Source organism: Brienomyrus brachyistius, chromosome 22 (assembly GCF_023856365.1).
Source record: "Brienomyrus brachyistius isolate T26 chromosome 22, BBRACH_0.4, whole genome shotgun sequence".
In the NCBI taxonomy this organism is placed as follows: Eukaryota; Metazoa; Chordata; class Actinopteri; order Osteoglossiformes; family Mormyridae; genus Brienomyrus; species Brienomyrus brachyistius.
In genome coordinates, this window is record NC_064554.1 from 10,762,188 (window position 1) to 10,776,800 (window position 14,613).

Below are 14,613 nucleotides of genomic sequence, written 5' to 3' on the forward strand. Positions count from 1 at the left end.
AATATTCTGATAATTTCGCTATTGAAAATTCTATAAGTTTGTTCCATGGACCTGTTCAGGAAAAATTAGACTCATGTTCTATCCCTGTCATAATTATGATGCGCACATCACTGAAAAAGAAGGAAACCGTAGGAGGAGTAAAATTTATCTTCAAGGTATAACTGAAATCATTAATATAAAAACAATCAATAGAAAGTCAACTAAAACAAAACTGTGAAAGACTTGGAACATACGTGACGCTTGGAAAATATGCCTTATCATAATCTCTGCATTGTTCCAGTTCTGTCCAGTGCGGGGCTCAACAAGTGACACAAAGAGCAAAGGATTAAAGGCATTTGCATCCAGATCTTTCTTGTGTCGATTTCACACTTCTGATGATTTTCAGGTATTTCTTAAAAACAGCTTCTTCCTCTCTGTATCAAATAATGTCACAAGAAATGTCATCTTTTAAAGTAGCAATAATGCTTATGAGAATGACGGATGGAAAATCAACTAAAAGTAAATTTTACAGTTTGAAAATACAGAATGCTTCCCGAGTCTGTCTGTCATCTTTGTTCCTTCTGGTTGCCTCCTTTCGGTTTTAGTGCAACAAATGTTTCAGCCCCCTATTGGCCAGGTGAAGAAGTGTTTCAATGAAATGTTTTACAATGGTCTCGACCGATTGGCCAAGTGAGGCAACTGGTCCCGTGTGGTTGGCCAGTGCGACAAGGACCCACCCGCCCGCTGACGCGCTGGTGTGAATGAAGGCCACGGCAGCAGGGACATTCCCTTCGCATCGGTGACGTTCTTGGCTTTGCATCCAGCATCCTAGACAATGCACACATTTATGGCCGAAAAACTGCTAAATTTGAGCAAAATCTCACGTATTCTGGGTGTTTTATTTTGGCTGTTTCACCACGGGTAAGATATTTTTTTTCTGCAGAAATTGCATTTCGTGAACAAAACAAATGTCATTCCATAGGGAAAGCTCATTTTGTCAAGTAATTTATTTCATTTTGTGTGTCTGATCTGAATTGTCGGGGACAGTGTTATTCAGGGGTAACCTGGCTCGACACCACGACCTACGACTGAAGAGAATTGATGCTGAGATTTTTCATTAGCTTGGCTTAAAAATACTAAAAATGTCATAGAAATTGACACCAAAGTGTGGCAAAAATACGTGTAAGGTGACAGCCAAGTGAGAGGTCCACCTGAGTTGTATCTAATGACGCGTCAGTATTTCCAGCAAGATTGTTAGACTTCTCAGGAAGAGCATTTTTACTGCCATAGCATAGGGACACGATTAGCTATAAGGCCGCAGACACCAATAAGTGCAATTCCCATACCGGGAGTCGAACACAGGCCGGCTGGGTGAAAACCTGGAATTCTAACCGCTAGACCATATAGGACACAATGCCGCGTGCCTCTTGTGAGCTCCGTGCCTGCAGTTGATGCGAGGATGCTAAGCTGTTGGTAGCATGGAGCGGCTAAAGCAGACGGCAGCAGAGCAAATGAAAAACATGGCCGAGCCAGCCAGGAGTCGAACCTAGAATCTTCTAATTCGTAGTCAGACGCGTTATCCATTGCGCCACTGGCCCACTGGGAGAAGAGCTCAGGAAGTGAGACAAAGAGCAAAGGGTTAAATGCTAAAAACAGCTTCTTCCTCTCTGTATCAAATAATGTCACAAGAAATGTCATCTTTTAAAGTAGCAATAATGCTTATGAGAATGACGGATGGAAAATCAACTAAAAGTAAATTTTACAGTTTGAAAATACAGAATGCTTCCCGAGTCTGTCTGTCATCTTTGTTCCTTCTGGTTGCCTCCTTTCGGCTTTAGTGCAACAAATGTTTCAGCCACCTATTGGCCAGGTGAAGAAGTGTTACAATGAAATGTCTTACAATGGTCTCCACCGATTGGCCATGTGAGGCGACTGATCCCGTGTGTTTGGCCAGTGCGATAAGGACCCGCCTGCCCGCTGATGCGCTGGTGTGAATGAAGGCCACGGCAGCAGGGACATTCCCTTCGCATCGGTGACGTTCTTGGCTTCACATCCATCATCCTAGACAATGCACACATTTATGGCCGAAAAATTGCTAAATTTGAGCAAAATCTCTCGTATTCTTGGTCTTTTTTTTTGACTGTTTCACCACGGGTAAGATATTTTTTTTTCTGCACAATTGCATTTCGTGAACAAAACAAATGTCATTCCATAGGGAAAGTTCATTTTGTCAAGTAATTCATTTCATTTTGTGTGTCTGATCTGAATTGTCGGGGACAGTGTTTTTCAGGGGTAACCTGGCTCGGCACCACAACCTACGACTGAAGGGAATCGACGCTGAGATTTTTCATTAGCTTGGCTTAAAAATACTAAAAATGTAATAAAAATTGACACCAAAGTGTGGCAAAAACACGTGTAAGGTGACAGCCAAGTGAGAGGTCCACCTGAGTTGTAACTAATGACTCATCAGTATTTCCAGCAAGATTGTTAGACTTCTCAGGAAGAACATTTTTCCTGCCTTAGCACAGGGACACGATAAGCTACAAGGCTGCAGACACCAATAAGTACAATTCCCATACCGGGAGTCAAACCAACGCCGCCTGGGTGAAAACCAGGAATCCTAACCGCTAGACCATATAGGAAACAATGCTATGTGCCTCTTGTGAGCTCCATGCCCGTAGCTGATGCGAGGATACTAAGCTGTTGGTAGCATGGAGCGGCTAAAGCAGACGGCAGCAGAGCAAATGAAAAACATGGCCGAGCCAGCCAGGAGTCGAACCTAGAATCTTCTGATTCGTAGTCAGACGCGTTATCCATTGCGCCACTGGCCCACTGGGAGAAGAGCTCAGGAAGTGAGACAAAGAGCAAAGGGTTAAATGCTAAAAACAGCTTCTTCCTCTCTGTATCAAATAATGTCACAAGAAATGTCATCTTTTAAAGTAGCAATAATGCTTATGAGAATGACAGATGGAAAATCAACTAAAAGTAAATTTTACAGTTTGAAAATACAGAATGCTTCCCGAGTCTCTCTGTCATCTTTGTTCCTTCTGGTTGCCTCCTTTCGGTTTTAGTGCAACAAATGTTTCAGCCACCTATTGGCCAGGTGAAGAAGTGTTTCAATGCAATGTTTTACAATGGTCTCGACCGATTGGCCAAGTGAGGCAACTGGTCCCGTCTGGTTGGCCAGTGCGACAAGGACCCACCCGCCCGCTGACGCGCTGGTGTGAATGAAGGCCACGGCAGCAGGGACATTCCCTTCGCATCGGTGATGTTCTTGGCTTCACATCCATCATCCTAGACAATGCACACATTTATGGCCGAAAAATTGCTGAATTTGAGCAAAATCTCTCGTATTCTTGGTCTTTTTTTTTTGACTGTTTCACCACGGGTAAGATATTTTTTTTTCTGCACAATTGCATTTCGTGAACAAAACAAATGTCATTCCATAGGGAAAGTTCATTTTGTCAAGTAATTCATTTCATTTTGTGTGTCTGATCTGAATTGTCGGGGACAGTGTTTTTCAGGGGTAACCTGGCTCGGCACCACAACCTACGACTGAAGGGAATCGACGCTGAGATTTTTCATTAGCTTGGCTTAAAAATACTAAAAATGTAATAAAAATTGACACCAAAGTGTGGCAAAAACACGTGTAAGGTGACAGCCAAGTGAGAGGTCCACCTGAGTTGTAACTAATGACTCATCAGTATTTCCAGCAAGATTGTTAGACTTCTCAGGAAGAACATTTTTCCTGCCTTAGCACAGGGACACGATAAGCTACAAGGCTGCAGACACCAATAAGTACAATTCCCATACCGGGAGTCAAACCAACGCCGCCTGGGTGAAAACCAGGAATCCTAACCGCTAGACCATATAGGAAACAATGCTATGTGCCTCTTGTGAGCTCCATGCCCGTAGCTGATGCGAGGATACTAAGCTGTTGGTAGCATGGAGCGGCTAAAGCAGACGGCAGCAGAGCAAATGAAAAACATGGCCGAGCCAGCCAGGAGTCGAACCTAGAATCTTCTGATTCGTAGTCAGACACGTTATCCATTGCGCCACTGGCCCACTGGGAGAAGAGCTCAGGAAGTGAGACAAAGAGCAAAGGGTTAAATGCTAAAAACAGCTTCTTCCTCTCTGTATCAAATAATGTTACAAGAAATGTCATCTTTTAAAGTAGCAATAATGCTTATGAGAATGACAGATGGAAAATCAACTAAAAGTAAATTTTACAGTTTGAAAATACAGAATGCTTCCCGAGTCTGTCTGTCATCTTTGTTCCTTCTGGTTGCCTCCTTTCGGTTTTAGTGCAACAAATGTTTCAGCCCCCTATTGGCCAGGTGAAGAAGTGTTTCAATGCAATGTTTTACAATGATCTCGATCGATTGGCCAAGTGAGGCAACTGGTCCCGTGTGGTTGGCCAGTGCGACAAGGACCCACCCGCCCGCTGACGCGCTGGTGTGAATGAAGGCCACGGCAGCAGGGACATTCCCTTCGCATCGGTGACGTTCTTGGCTTTGCATCCAGCATCCTAGATAATGCACACATTTATGGCCGAAAAATTGCTAAATTTGAGCAAAATCTCTCGTATTCTTGGTCTTTTTTTTTGACTGTTTCACCACGGGTAAGATATTTTTTTTTCTGCACAATTGCATTTCGTGAACAAAACAAATGTCATTCCATAGGGAAAGTTCATTTTGTCAAGTAATTCATTTCATTTTGTGTGTCTGATCTGAATTGTCGGGGACAGTGTTTTTCAGGGGTAACCTGGCTCGGCACCACAACCTACGACTGAAGGGAATCGACGCTGAGATTTTTCATTAGCTTGGCTTAAAAATACTAAAAATGTAATAAAAATTGACACCAAAGTGTGGCAAAAACACGTGTAAGGTGACAGCCAAGTGAGAGGTCCACCTGAGTTGTAACTACTGACTCATCAGTATTTCCAGCAAGATTGTTAGACTTCTCAGGAAGAACATTTTTCCTGCCTTAGCACAGGGACACGATAAGCTACAAGGCCGCAGACACCAATAAGTACAATTCCCATACCGGGAGTCAAACCAACGCCGCCTGGGTGAAAACCAGGAATCCTAACCGCTAGACCATATAGGAAACAATGCTATGTGCCTCTTGTGAGCTCCATGCCCGTAGCTGATGCGAGGATACTAAGCTGTTGGTAGCATGGAGCGGCTAAAGCAGACGGCAGCAGAGCAAATGAAAAACATGGCCGAGCCAGCCAGGAGTCGAACCTAGAATCTTCTGATTCGTAGTCAGACGCGTTATCCATTGCGCCACTGGCCCACTGGGAGAAGAGCTCAGGAAGTGAGACAAAGAGCAAAGGGTTAAATGCTAAAAACAGCTTCTTCCTCTCTGTATCAAATAATGTCACAAGAAATGTCATCTTTTAAAGTAGCAATAATGCTTATGAGAATGACGGATGGAAAATCAACTAAAAGTAAATTTTACAGTTTGAAAATACAGAATGCTTCCCGAGTCTGTCTGTCATCTTTGTTCCTTCTGGTTGCCTCCTTTCGGCTTTAGTGCAACAAATGTTTCAGCCACCTATTGGCCAGGTGAAGAAGTGTTACAATGAAATGTCTTACAATGGTCTCCACCGATTGGCCATGTGAGGCGACTGATCCCGTGTGTTTGGCCAGTGCGATAAGGACCCGCCTGCCCGCTGATGCGCTGGTGTGAATGAAGGCCACGGCAGCAGGGACATTCCCTTCGCATCCGTGACGTTCTTGGCTTCACATCCATCATCCTAGACAATGCACACATTTATGGCCGAAAAATTGCTAAATTTGAGCAAAATCTCTCGTATTCTTGGTCTTTTTTTTTGACTGTTTCACCACGGGTAAGATATTTTTTTTTCTGCACAATTGCATTTCGTGAACAAAACAAATGTCATTCCATAGGGAAAGTTCATTTTGTCAAGTAATTCATTTCATTTTGTGTGTCTGATCTGAATTGTCGGGGACAGTGTTTTTCAGGGGTAACCTGGCTCGGCACCACAACCTACGACTGAAGGGAATCGACGCTGAGATTTTTCATTAGCTTGGCTTAAAAATACTAAAAATGTAATAAAAATTGACACCAAAGTGTGGCAAAAACACGTGTAAGGTGACAGCCAAGTGAGAGGTCCACCTGAGTTGTAACTAATGACTCATCAGTATTTCCAGCAAGATTGTTAGACTTCTCAGGAAGAACATTTTTCCTGCCTTAGCACAGGGACACGATAAGCTACAAGGCTGCAGACACCAATAAGTACAATTCCCATACCGGGAGTCAAACCAACGCCGCCTGGGTGAAAACCAGGAATCCTAACCGCTAGACCATATAGGAAACAATGCTATGTGCCTCTTGTGAGCTCCATGCCCGTAGCTGATGCGAGGATACTAAGCTGTTGGTAGCATGGAGCGGCTAAAGCAGACGGCAGCAGAGCAAATGAAAAACATGGCTGAGCCAGCCAGGAGTCGAACCTAGAATCTTCTGATTCGTAGTCAGACGCGTTATCCATTGCGCCACTGGCCCACTGGGAGAAGAGCTCAGGAAGTGAGACAAAGAGCAAAGGGTTAAATGCTAAAAACAGCTTCTTCCTCTCTGTATCAAATAATGTCACAAGAAATGTCATCTTTTAAAGTAGCAATAATGCTTATGAGAATGACAGATGGCAAATCAACTAAAAGTAAATTTTACAGTTTGAAAATACAGAATGCTTCCCGAGTCTGTCTGTCATCTTTGTTCCTTCTGGTTGCCTCCTTTCGGTTTTAGTGCAACAAATGTTTCAGCCCCCTATTGGCCAGGTGAAGAAGTGTTTCAATGCAATGTTTTACAATGGTCTCGACCGATTGGCCAAGTGAGGCAACTGGTCCCGTGTGGTTGGCCAGTGCGACAAGGACCCACCCGCCCGCTGACGCGCTGGTGTGAATGAAGGCCACGGCAGCAGGGACATTCCCTTCGCATCGGTGACGTTCTTGGCTTTGCATCCAGCATCCTAGACAATGCACACATTTATGGCCGAAAAATTGCTAAATTTGAGCAAAATCTCTCGTATTCTTGGTCTTTTTTTTTGACTGTTTCACCACGGGTAAGATATTTTTTTTTCTGCACAATTGCATTTCGTGAACAAAACAAATGTCATTCCATAGGGAAAGTTCATTTTGTCAAGTAATTCATTTCATTTTGTGTGTCTGATCTGAATTGTCGGGGACAGTGTTTTTCAGGGGTAACCTGGCTCGGCACCACAACCTACGACTGAAGGGAATCGACGCTGAGATTTTTCATTAGCTTGGCTTAAAAATACTAAAAATGTAATAAAAATTGACACCAAAGTGTGGCAAAAACACGTGTAAGGTGACAGCCAAGTGAGAGGTCCACCTGAGTTGTAACTACTGACTCATCAGTATTTCCAGCAAGATTGTTAGACTTCTCAGGAAGAACATTTTTCCTGCCTTAGCACAGGGACACGATAAGCTACAAGGCTGCAGACACCAATAAGTACAATTCCCATACCGGGAGTCAAACCAACGCCGCCTGGGTGAAAACCAGGAATCCTAACCGCTAGACCATATAGGAAACAATGCTATGTGCCTCTTGTGAGCTCCATGCCCGTAGCTGATGCGAGGATACTAAGCTGTTGGTAGCATGGAGCGGCTAAAGCAGACGGCAGCAGAGCAAATGAAAAACATGGCCGAGCCAGCCAGGAGTCGAACCTAGAATCTTCTGATTCGTAGTCAGACGCGTTATCCATTGCGCCACTGGCCCACTGGGAGAAGAGCTCAGGAAGTGAGACAAAGAGCAAAGGGTTAAATGCTAAAAACAGCTTCTTCCTCTCTGTATCAAATAATGTCACAAGAAATGTCATCTTTTAAAGTAGCAATAATGCTTATGAGAATGACAGATGGCAAATCAACTAAAAGTAAATTTTACAGTTTGAAAATACAGAATGCTTCCCGAGTCTGTCTGTCATCTTTGTTCCTTCTGGTTGCCTCCTTTCGGTTTTAGTGCAACAAATGTTTCAGCCCCCTATTGGCCAGGTGAAGAAGTGTTTCAATGCAATGTTTTACAATGGTCTCGACCGATTGGCCAAGTGAGGCAACTGGTCCCGTGTGGTTGGCCAGTGCGACAAGGACCCACCCGCCCGCTGACGCGCTGGTGTGAATGAAGGCCACGGCAGCAGGGACATTCCCTTCGCATCGGTGACGTTCTTGGCTTTGCATCCAGCATCCTAGACAATGCACACATTTATGGCCGAAAAATTGCTAAATTTGAGCAAAATCTCTCGTATTCTTGGTCTTTTTTTTTGACTGTTTCACCACGGGTAAGATATTTTTTTTTCTGCACAATTGCATTTCGTGAACAAAACAAATGTCATTCCATAGGGAAAGTTCATTTTGTCAAGTAATTCATTTCATTTTGTGTGTCTGATCTGAATTGTCGGGGACAGTGTTTTTCAGGGGTAACCTGGCTCGGCACCACAACCTACGACTGAAGGGAATCGACGCTGAGATTTTTCATTAGCTTGGCTTAAAAATACTAAAAATGTAATAAAAATTGACACCAAAGTGTGGCAAAAACACGTGTAAGGTGACAGCCAAGTGAGAGGTCCACCTGAGTTGTAACTACTGACTCATCAGTATTTCCAGCAAGATTGTTAGACTTCTCAGGAAGAACATTTTTCCTGCCTTAGCACAGGGACACGATAAGCTACAAGGCTGCAGACACCAATAAGTACAATTCCCATACCGGGAGTCAAACCAACGCCGCCTGGGTGAAAACCAGGAATCCTAACCGCTAGACCATATAGGAAACAATGCTATGTGCCTCTTGTGAGCTCCATGCCCGTAGCTGATGCGAGGATACTAAGCTGTTGGTAGCATGGAGCGGCTAAAGCAGACGGCAGCAGAGCAAATGAAAAACATGGCCGAGCCAGCCAGGAGTCGAACCTAGAATCTTCTGATTCGTAGTCAGACGCGTTATCCATTGCGCCACTGGCCCACTGGGAGAAGAGCTCAGGAAGTGAGACAAAGAGCAAAGGGTTAAATGCTAAAAACAGCTTCTTCCTCTCTGTATCAAATAATGTCACAAGAAATGTCATCTTTTAAAGTAGCAATAATGCTTATGAGAATGACGGATGGAAAATCAACTAAAAGTAAATTTTACAGTTTGAAAATACAGAATGCTTCCCGAGTCTGTCTGTCATCTTTGTTCCTTCTGGTTGCCTCCTTTCGGCTTTAGTGCAACAAATGTTTCAGCCACCTATTGGCCAGGTGAAGAAGTGTTACAATGCAATGTCTTACAATGGTCTCCACCGATTGGCCATGTGAGGCGACTGATCCCGTGTGTTTGGCCAGTGCGATAAGGACCCGCCTGCCCGCTGACGCGCTGGTGTGAATGAAGGCCACGGCAGCAGGGACATTCCCTTCGCATCGGTGACGTTCTTGGCTTCGCATCCAGCATCCTAGACAATGCACACATTTATGGCCGAAGAACTGCTGTGTAGTTTTGTCTACACATGTAAAGCATATGTAGAATAATCAGTGCTAAATATGGTCTTTGAGGAAATAAAGCATTTGTAGTCAATTATGTAATAAGAGAAACAGGGGAAGGAGGGGGGTATTCCATGAAGCAGGTGTTCTCAATTAGCTTGATTAACACAAAATGGGGGGGATTCCATGAAGTGTGTGTTCTCAGTCAGCTGGATTTACTTAATATGTGCATGTGTACAGCAAAGGGATATGCGTGTGTACAGCACAGGGACATGCGTGTGTACAGCACAGGAACATGCGTGTGTACAGCAAAGGGATATGTGTGTGTACAGCAAAGGAATATGTGTGTGTGCACCACAGGAATATGTGTGTGTACAGCACAGGGACATGTGTGTGTGCAGCACAGGAACATGCGTGTGTACAGCAAAGGGACATGCATGTGTACAGCAGAGGAATATGCGTGTGTACAGCACAGGGACATGCGTGTGTACAGCACAGGAACATGCGTGTGTACAGCACAGGAACATGCGTGTGTACAGCAAAGGAATATGTGTGTGTGCACCACAGGAATATGTGTGTGTACAGCACAGGGACATGTGTGTGTGCAGCACAGGAACATGCGTGTGTACAGCAAAGGGATATGTGTGTGTACAGCAGAGGAATATGCGTGTGTACAGCACAGGGACATGCGTGTGTACAGCACAGGAACATGCGTGTGTACAGCAAAGGGATATGTGTGTGTACAGCAAAGGAATATGTGTGTGTGCACCACAGGAATATGTGTGTGTACAGCACAGGGACATGCGTGTGTACAGCACAGGGACATGCGTGTGTACAGCAAAGGGACATGCGTGTGTACAGCAAAGGGACATGCGTGTGTGCAGCACAGGGACATGCGTGTGTGCAGAACAGGGAAATGTGTGTGTACAGCACAGGGACATGCGTGTGTGCAGCACAGGAGTATCTTCATGTTGTTCAAATTTTATATTCGTTACTAGAATAGCCAGAAATAGAGAGAAAAAATAAATTTCTATTCGCCACACGCTGTATTAGTGTTATTGCACTAGCTAGCTATCTTAATCATTCAGGAGTTGGATTAAACCATTACAGACCTGTTACATCAGTAAAAAAAAAATACAAATTTATGTTTTCATAGGTACTCAAGATAATTTCATTAATCGTCTCGCCTGTGATAAGCAACAAAATGCCGACTACAGGTCACTCAGATATTCAAAATGAATAAATGAAGTTACAGGTTATGTAGCTGTAGGCCCGCCTCACCTCCGATGGATCAGTCTACGGTAGGATTTCAGCAAGTGTAATGCGCGTCCACGCGAATCAACTCGGGGCCAGAATGATAAAATAAGGTGGTGTGGGGGACAGTATGATCGGCGCACCCTGAATGGCAAGGCTTTTTCAGCTAACCATCTTCACAAACACGATGACCAGCAGCTCCTTAAACAAGAAAACCAACGTTAACAGCGAGGTATAACAGGCCCCACCTTGTTTTAAACTTTTGCTGCGCAACATCTTCATGGCGCCAGGGAGGATGAGTGGCTAATGGGGGTGTGCGGGGAATTACTTTGAACACTTCGGATGCAAAGCCAAGGATGGAATTAATCGGAAAAACTACTATTAAAACAAGGTAAGCCAGCTTTTTATACTTGTATATAAAATTTTGCTGTTTTAGAGACTTAATTGGCGGTGGCGTTGGGAAGGCTGGTGACGTGTCGCCGTCGTTCAGCCGATCAAAACAAGATTTATATCAATTTTCCAAAGGGTCCGAGCTTATAAAATATAAAATAATGTGTTTGACTGGGAACACATCAGCAGTCTTCACACTGCTTTTCATAAGGGAATGTCACGTTGACATGTCTGTCAGCCCTAGTTTAACAACTCGAGTTTGTTTATCCGTGTAATTAAAAAACAGTTTTGTGTTTGGCTGGCATCTCCTAACTATCTGGATTATACCTAGACTATGTTTGGGCATTTTTGTGCAAGTGTTTTAAGCGTTTTATTTCACGAAGGGCCGATCGTTTGTTCTATTTCCATATATGGGGCCCGGTGCTGGCCCTCGCCTTGAAGCACAGTTGTTGTCTAAGTAGTTTAAATTTCTTTGCTTCTGGGGCTATTATTGTTGCAAAATTAGTATAAAATGTGTGCCGAGAGTTGTGTAATGGTATCTCAATTCGTGTGTGCGTTATTAGATTTGTAAATTTGCGTACGAATCTCTAAGTACCTGCTGGGATTTGCGAATGTGTACAACAATCTGCAAATGTGTATTCAGAATCCGCGCAGTCAGATTTGTAATAGTGGATGCGATTGGGTTTCAGTTGTCTGCTCTTTGTTTTATTCTTTCCTTCGGGTTTGTAAACATGTATATATATAAAAAAAAAAACTCTGAAAGCGTAATTAGTAAGTTTTTCTTTGAACAAAATGCGCGATAAGGTGACGAAAATGGCCGCTTTGGTTATATATATATATATACCCCAGTTTAGAGTAAACTAAACAGACAAATCTTCACATGCATTTGGATCAAAAATCCCGTGTGAAACGGCAGTTAATCAAGAGGACCGCCTGAATGATATCTGATATATCATCTGATATATCTGATAAGTATCTGTATTTTCAGCAGTGTTAATTTTGTTGACGAAAAATATTCGCCATGGTTATCATCAACGACCTTTATTTTCAGAATAAAAAGAGAGGATAACTAAATAAAAATTATTTCGCGAGGCCTAAGACTGTGACGAAGGGTATTGACACTTTCGTCAACGAATAAAAACGAGACGAAAATGTTTGCCGGAGACGAGATACAATGAGAACTAATGTAGTTCGCATACAGGAGTATTCAACTAAAATTTGAAGTTAGAGAAGTTTTCTTGAAGCAAAGGTCTGGAAGATCATAATGTCTAACTATTTAGTATGATATATATTTAAGTAGCCTATTAGTTGTATGAGCACTGCATCTAATCAATAACTGACTGGCAAATCAATTCAGTACAATTCAAAAAGTTTTCGACAATATTTGTCATGTGACGTAGAACTGAACATATATGTATAAAGTTTTCTCATTTACTAAATAAAAGTAGGGCTGCATTTCAAAATAAGAGAAAATGAATAAAATGTGGAAATTGTGCATGTTTAAATAAAGTGCATCACTTAAGCCGTAAAACCCAAATACCGTCGTGTTTGTGTCATATATGTTAGTGTTCATGGAATTAAGTATTGGTTTCGATAACCCAACAACAGTAATACAACTACAGTCTCGCTTTAATATAAATACATACAAACTTATCACTTCGATCGCTATTAGAGTAGGATATGGGCGGTCATATTATTTCGAAAAGATATAAAACGTGACATGTTTTTCTCATATTAGCTTTATATGTGTCGGAGTAACAACGCAAACGGAATGACGAGCCGTTTCAGGCGAAAACAGCGGATTTTACTTTTTATTCCAAATAAAACGTGGGGTTACCAACTTCAGCCAGGTGGCTGGAGTGAGATTTAAATTTCGAGTTGTCTGCACACAAATGTAACCGTTCTTACCTTGTAAATAGTATGTTTCTGTATTTAACCGTGTAAATTCCCATTTGACGTAGCCAATTTTAGGCTTATAATGGAATATTACCGATTTGCCGTAAGATTTCCTGAATGCGTGAGTGCCAGATGCTTGAGATTTGGCAACCCTGAAAACGTACATTTTTTTTTGTTTCACCTGAGTTGATTTATATAACAAATAACATCACTTTATACAGTTGTTAAAAAGCGGAAACTTCAACGAACATGAAAGCACAAATAAACTACGTCTTCAAATACCCATCCATCCATCCATTTTCCAAACCGCTTATCCTACTGGGTCGCGGGGGGTTCGGAGCCTATCCCGGAAGCAATGGGCACGAGGCAGGGAACAACCCTGGATGGGGGGCCAGCCCATCGCAGGGCACACTCACACACACACACACGCATGCGCACCCACGGGCAATTTAGCAACTCCAATTAGCCACGGAAACCCCACGGGAGAACATGCAAATTCCACGCACAGACTCGAACCCGGGTCCCAGAGGTGTGAGGCAACAGTGCTAACCACCATGCCGCCCCCGTCTTCAAATATTTATTTAAATATTTCCCTTTTAATATTCAGAGAGAACAGGCCTGGTGGCATTATAGCCTACGCATTTTGAAGTGATTTAATTTTGCACTAATGGCACTACAGATTTTACAGTTCTCAGTTTCCGGGGTAAATAAACACAAGTTTGTGTTTCAAATAGGAGAGAAATCTGTGTATTTGTGTACTGCACAGTCAGACCTTAATACCATCCGTTAACATTGCTTTCATTTCATCTTGGTGAATATAGTGACTTTCAGAAATCGAAGGGAAACTTTAAACATTATACTTCGCACTTTTAATTTTAGACGACTAAATCAACTGAAGTTTTAGTCCACTGTAATCATATTTAGTCAACTAAAACTAAAATTATGATTGAAACTAAATGAGCAAATTAGCAAAACTTTTCAGGAAGAGTTTTATGTTTTCTCATTGGAGGCATATTGGAAACTAGCAGGCTGCAGACGTGAAAACCTGCCTTTGCCATACCGGGAGCGGAACCCGGCCCGCCAGGCTACAGGGATGTCTGCTTTCGTCAGCTGGCTGACATGCGATTTTCATTGCGGATAAATCTGCTTTACATGCATGTAAGAGTTTTATTACCTTGTAAACAGTCTGTTGGGTTTGAAAGCTGCCCCAGTGCTTTTGATGTAGCTAATTTGGGGCTTAAAGTGGAAGAATATATATTTACCATAACACTTCTTGCAACGGCGTGAAAGTCGGAAAGCGTGAGTGTCACGCCAAATGCGTGCAAGGTCGCCACCCTGTGGATGAATCAGGAATCGCTGGACTGTATGGAAGCTCCGCGCCTCTAAACACGTGACCCAAAGCGGAAACAATAGAAACGCCTTAGCATCCAGATGTTTGTGTCGATCTCACATTTAAGATGATTTTCAAGTATTTCTTAAAAGGAACTTGTTCCTCTCTGTTTTAAATAAAATCAGAAAGAAAGTCACGTGTTTAGGTCGCAAAAATGCCGATGAGAACGAAGGATGGGAAATCGACTAAAATTAAATGCGGCAGTGTCAAAAATAT

At 42.9% G+C, this 14,613-nt stretch overlaps 8 non-coding genes across 8 annotated transcripts in view; all 8 read right to left on the minus strand.

Annotated features, from left to right (window-relative positions):
• Positions 1-1,504: 1,504 nt before the first annotated feature.
• On the minus strand, positions 1,505-1,577 carry trnar-acg (transfer RNA arginine (anticodon ACG)). The gene has a single exon. It is a non-coding gene; the product is annotated as a tRNA-Arg (tRNA).
• Positions 1,578-2,737: 1,160 nt separating this feature from the next.
• On the minus strand, positions 2,738-2,810 carry trnar-acg (transfer RNA arginine (anticodon ACG)). Its single transcript has one exon. It is a non-coding gene; the product is annotated as a tRNA-Arg (tRNA).
• A 1,161-nt stretch (positions 2,811-3,971) lies between these two features.
• Positions 3,972-4,044, minus strand: trnar-acg (transfer RNA arginine (anticodon ACG)). The gene has a single exon. It is a non-coding gene; the product is annotated as a tRNA-Arg (tRNA).
• Positions 4,045-5,204: 1,160 nt separating this feature from the next.
• Positions 5,205-5,277, minus strand: trnar-acg (transfer RNA arginine (anticodon ACG)). The gene has a single exon. It is a non-coding gene; the product is annotated as a tRNA-Arg (tRNA).
• Positions 5,278-6,437: 1,160 nt separating this feature from the next.
• On the minus strand, positions 6,438-6,510 carry trnar-acg (transfer RNA arginine (anticodon ACG)). The gene has a single exon. It is a non-coding gene; the product is annotated as a tRNA-Arg (tRNA).
• A 1,160-nt stretch (positions 6,511-7,670) lies between these two features.
• On the minus strand, positions 7,671-7,743 carry trnar-acg (transfer RNA arginine (anticodon ACG)). Its single transcript has one exon. It is a non-coding gene; the product is annotated as a tRNA-Arg (tRNA).
• A 1,160-nt stretch (positions 7,744-8,903) lies between these two features.
• Positions 8,904-8,976, minus strand: trnar-acg (transfer RNA arginine (anticodon ACG)). The gene has a single exon. It is a non-coding gene; the product is annotated as a tRNA-Arg (tRNA).
• A 5,629-nt stretch (positions 8,977-14,605) lies between these two features.
• The window catches only part of LOC125718537 (U6 spliceosomal RNA), a 107-nt gene continuing 99 nt past the window's right edge, over positions 14,606-14,613 (minus strand). The window contains exon 1 of the small nuclear RNA XR_007384839.1: positions 14,606-14,613. This exon is cut by the window's right edge and continues 99 nt beyond it. This is a non-coding gene — a small nuclear RNA (U6 spliceosomal RNA).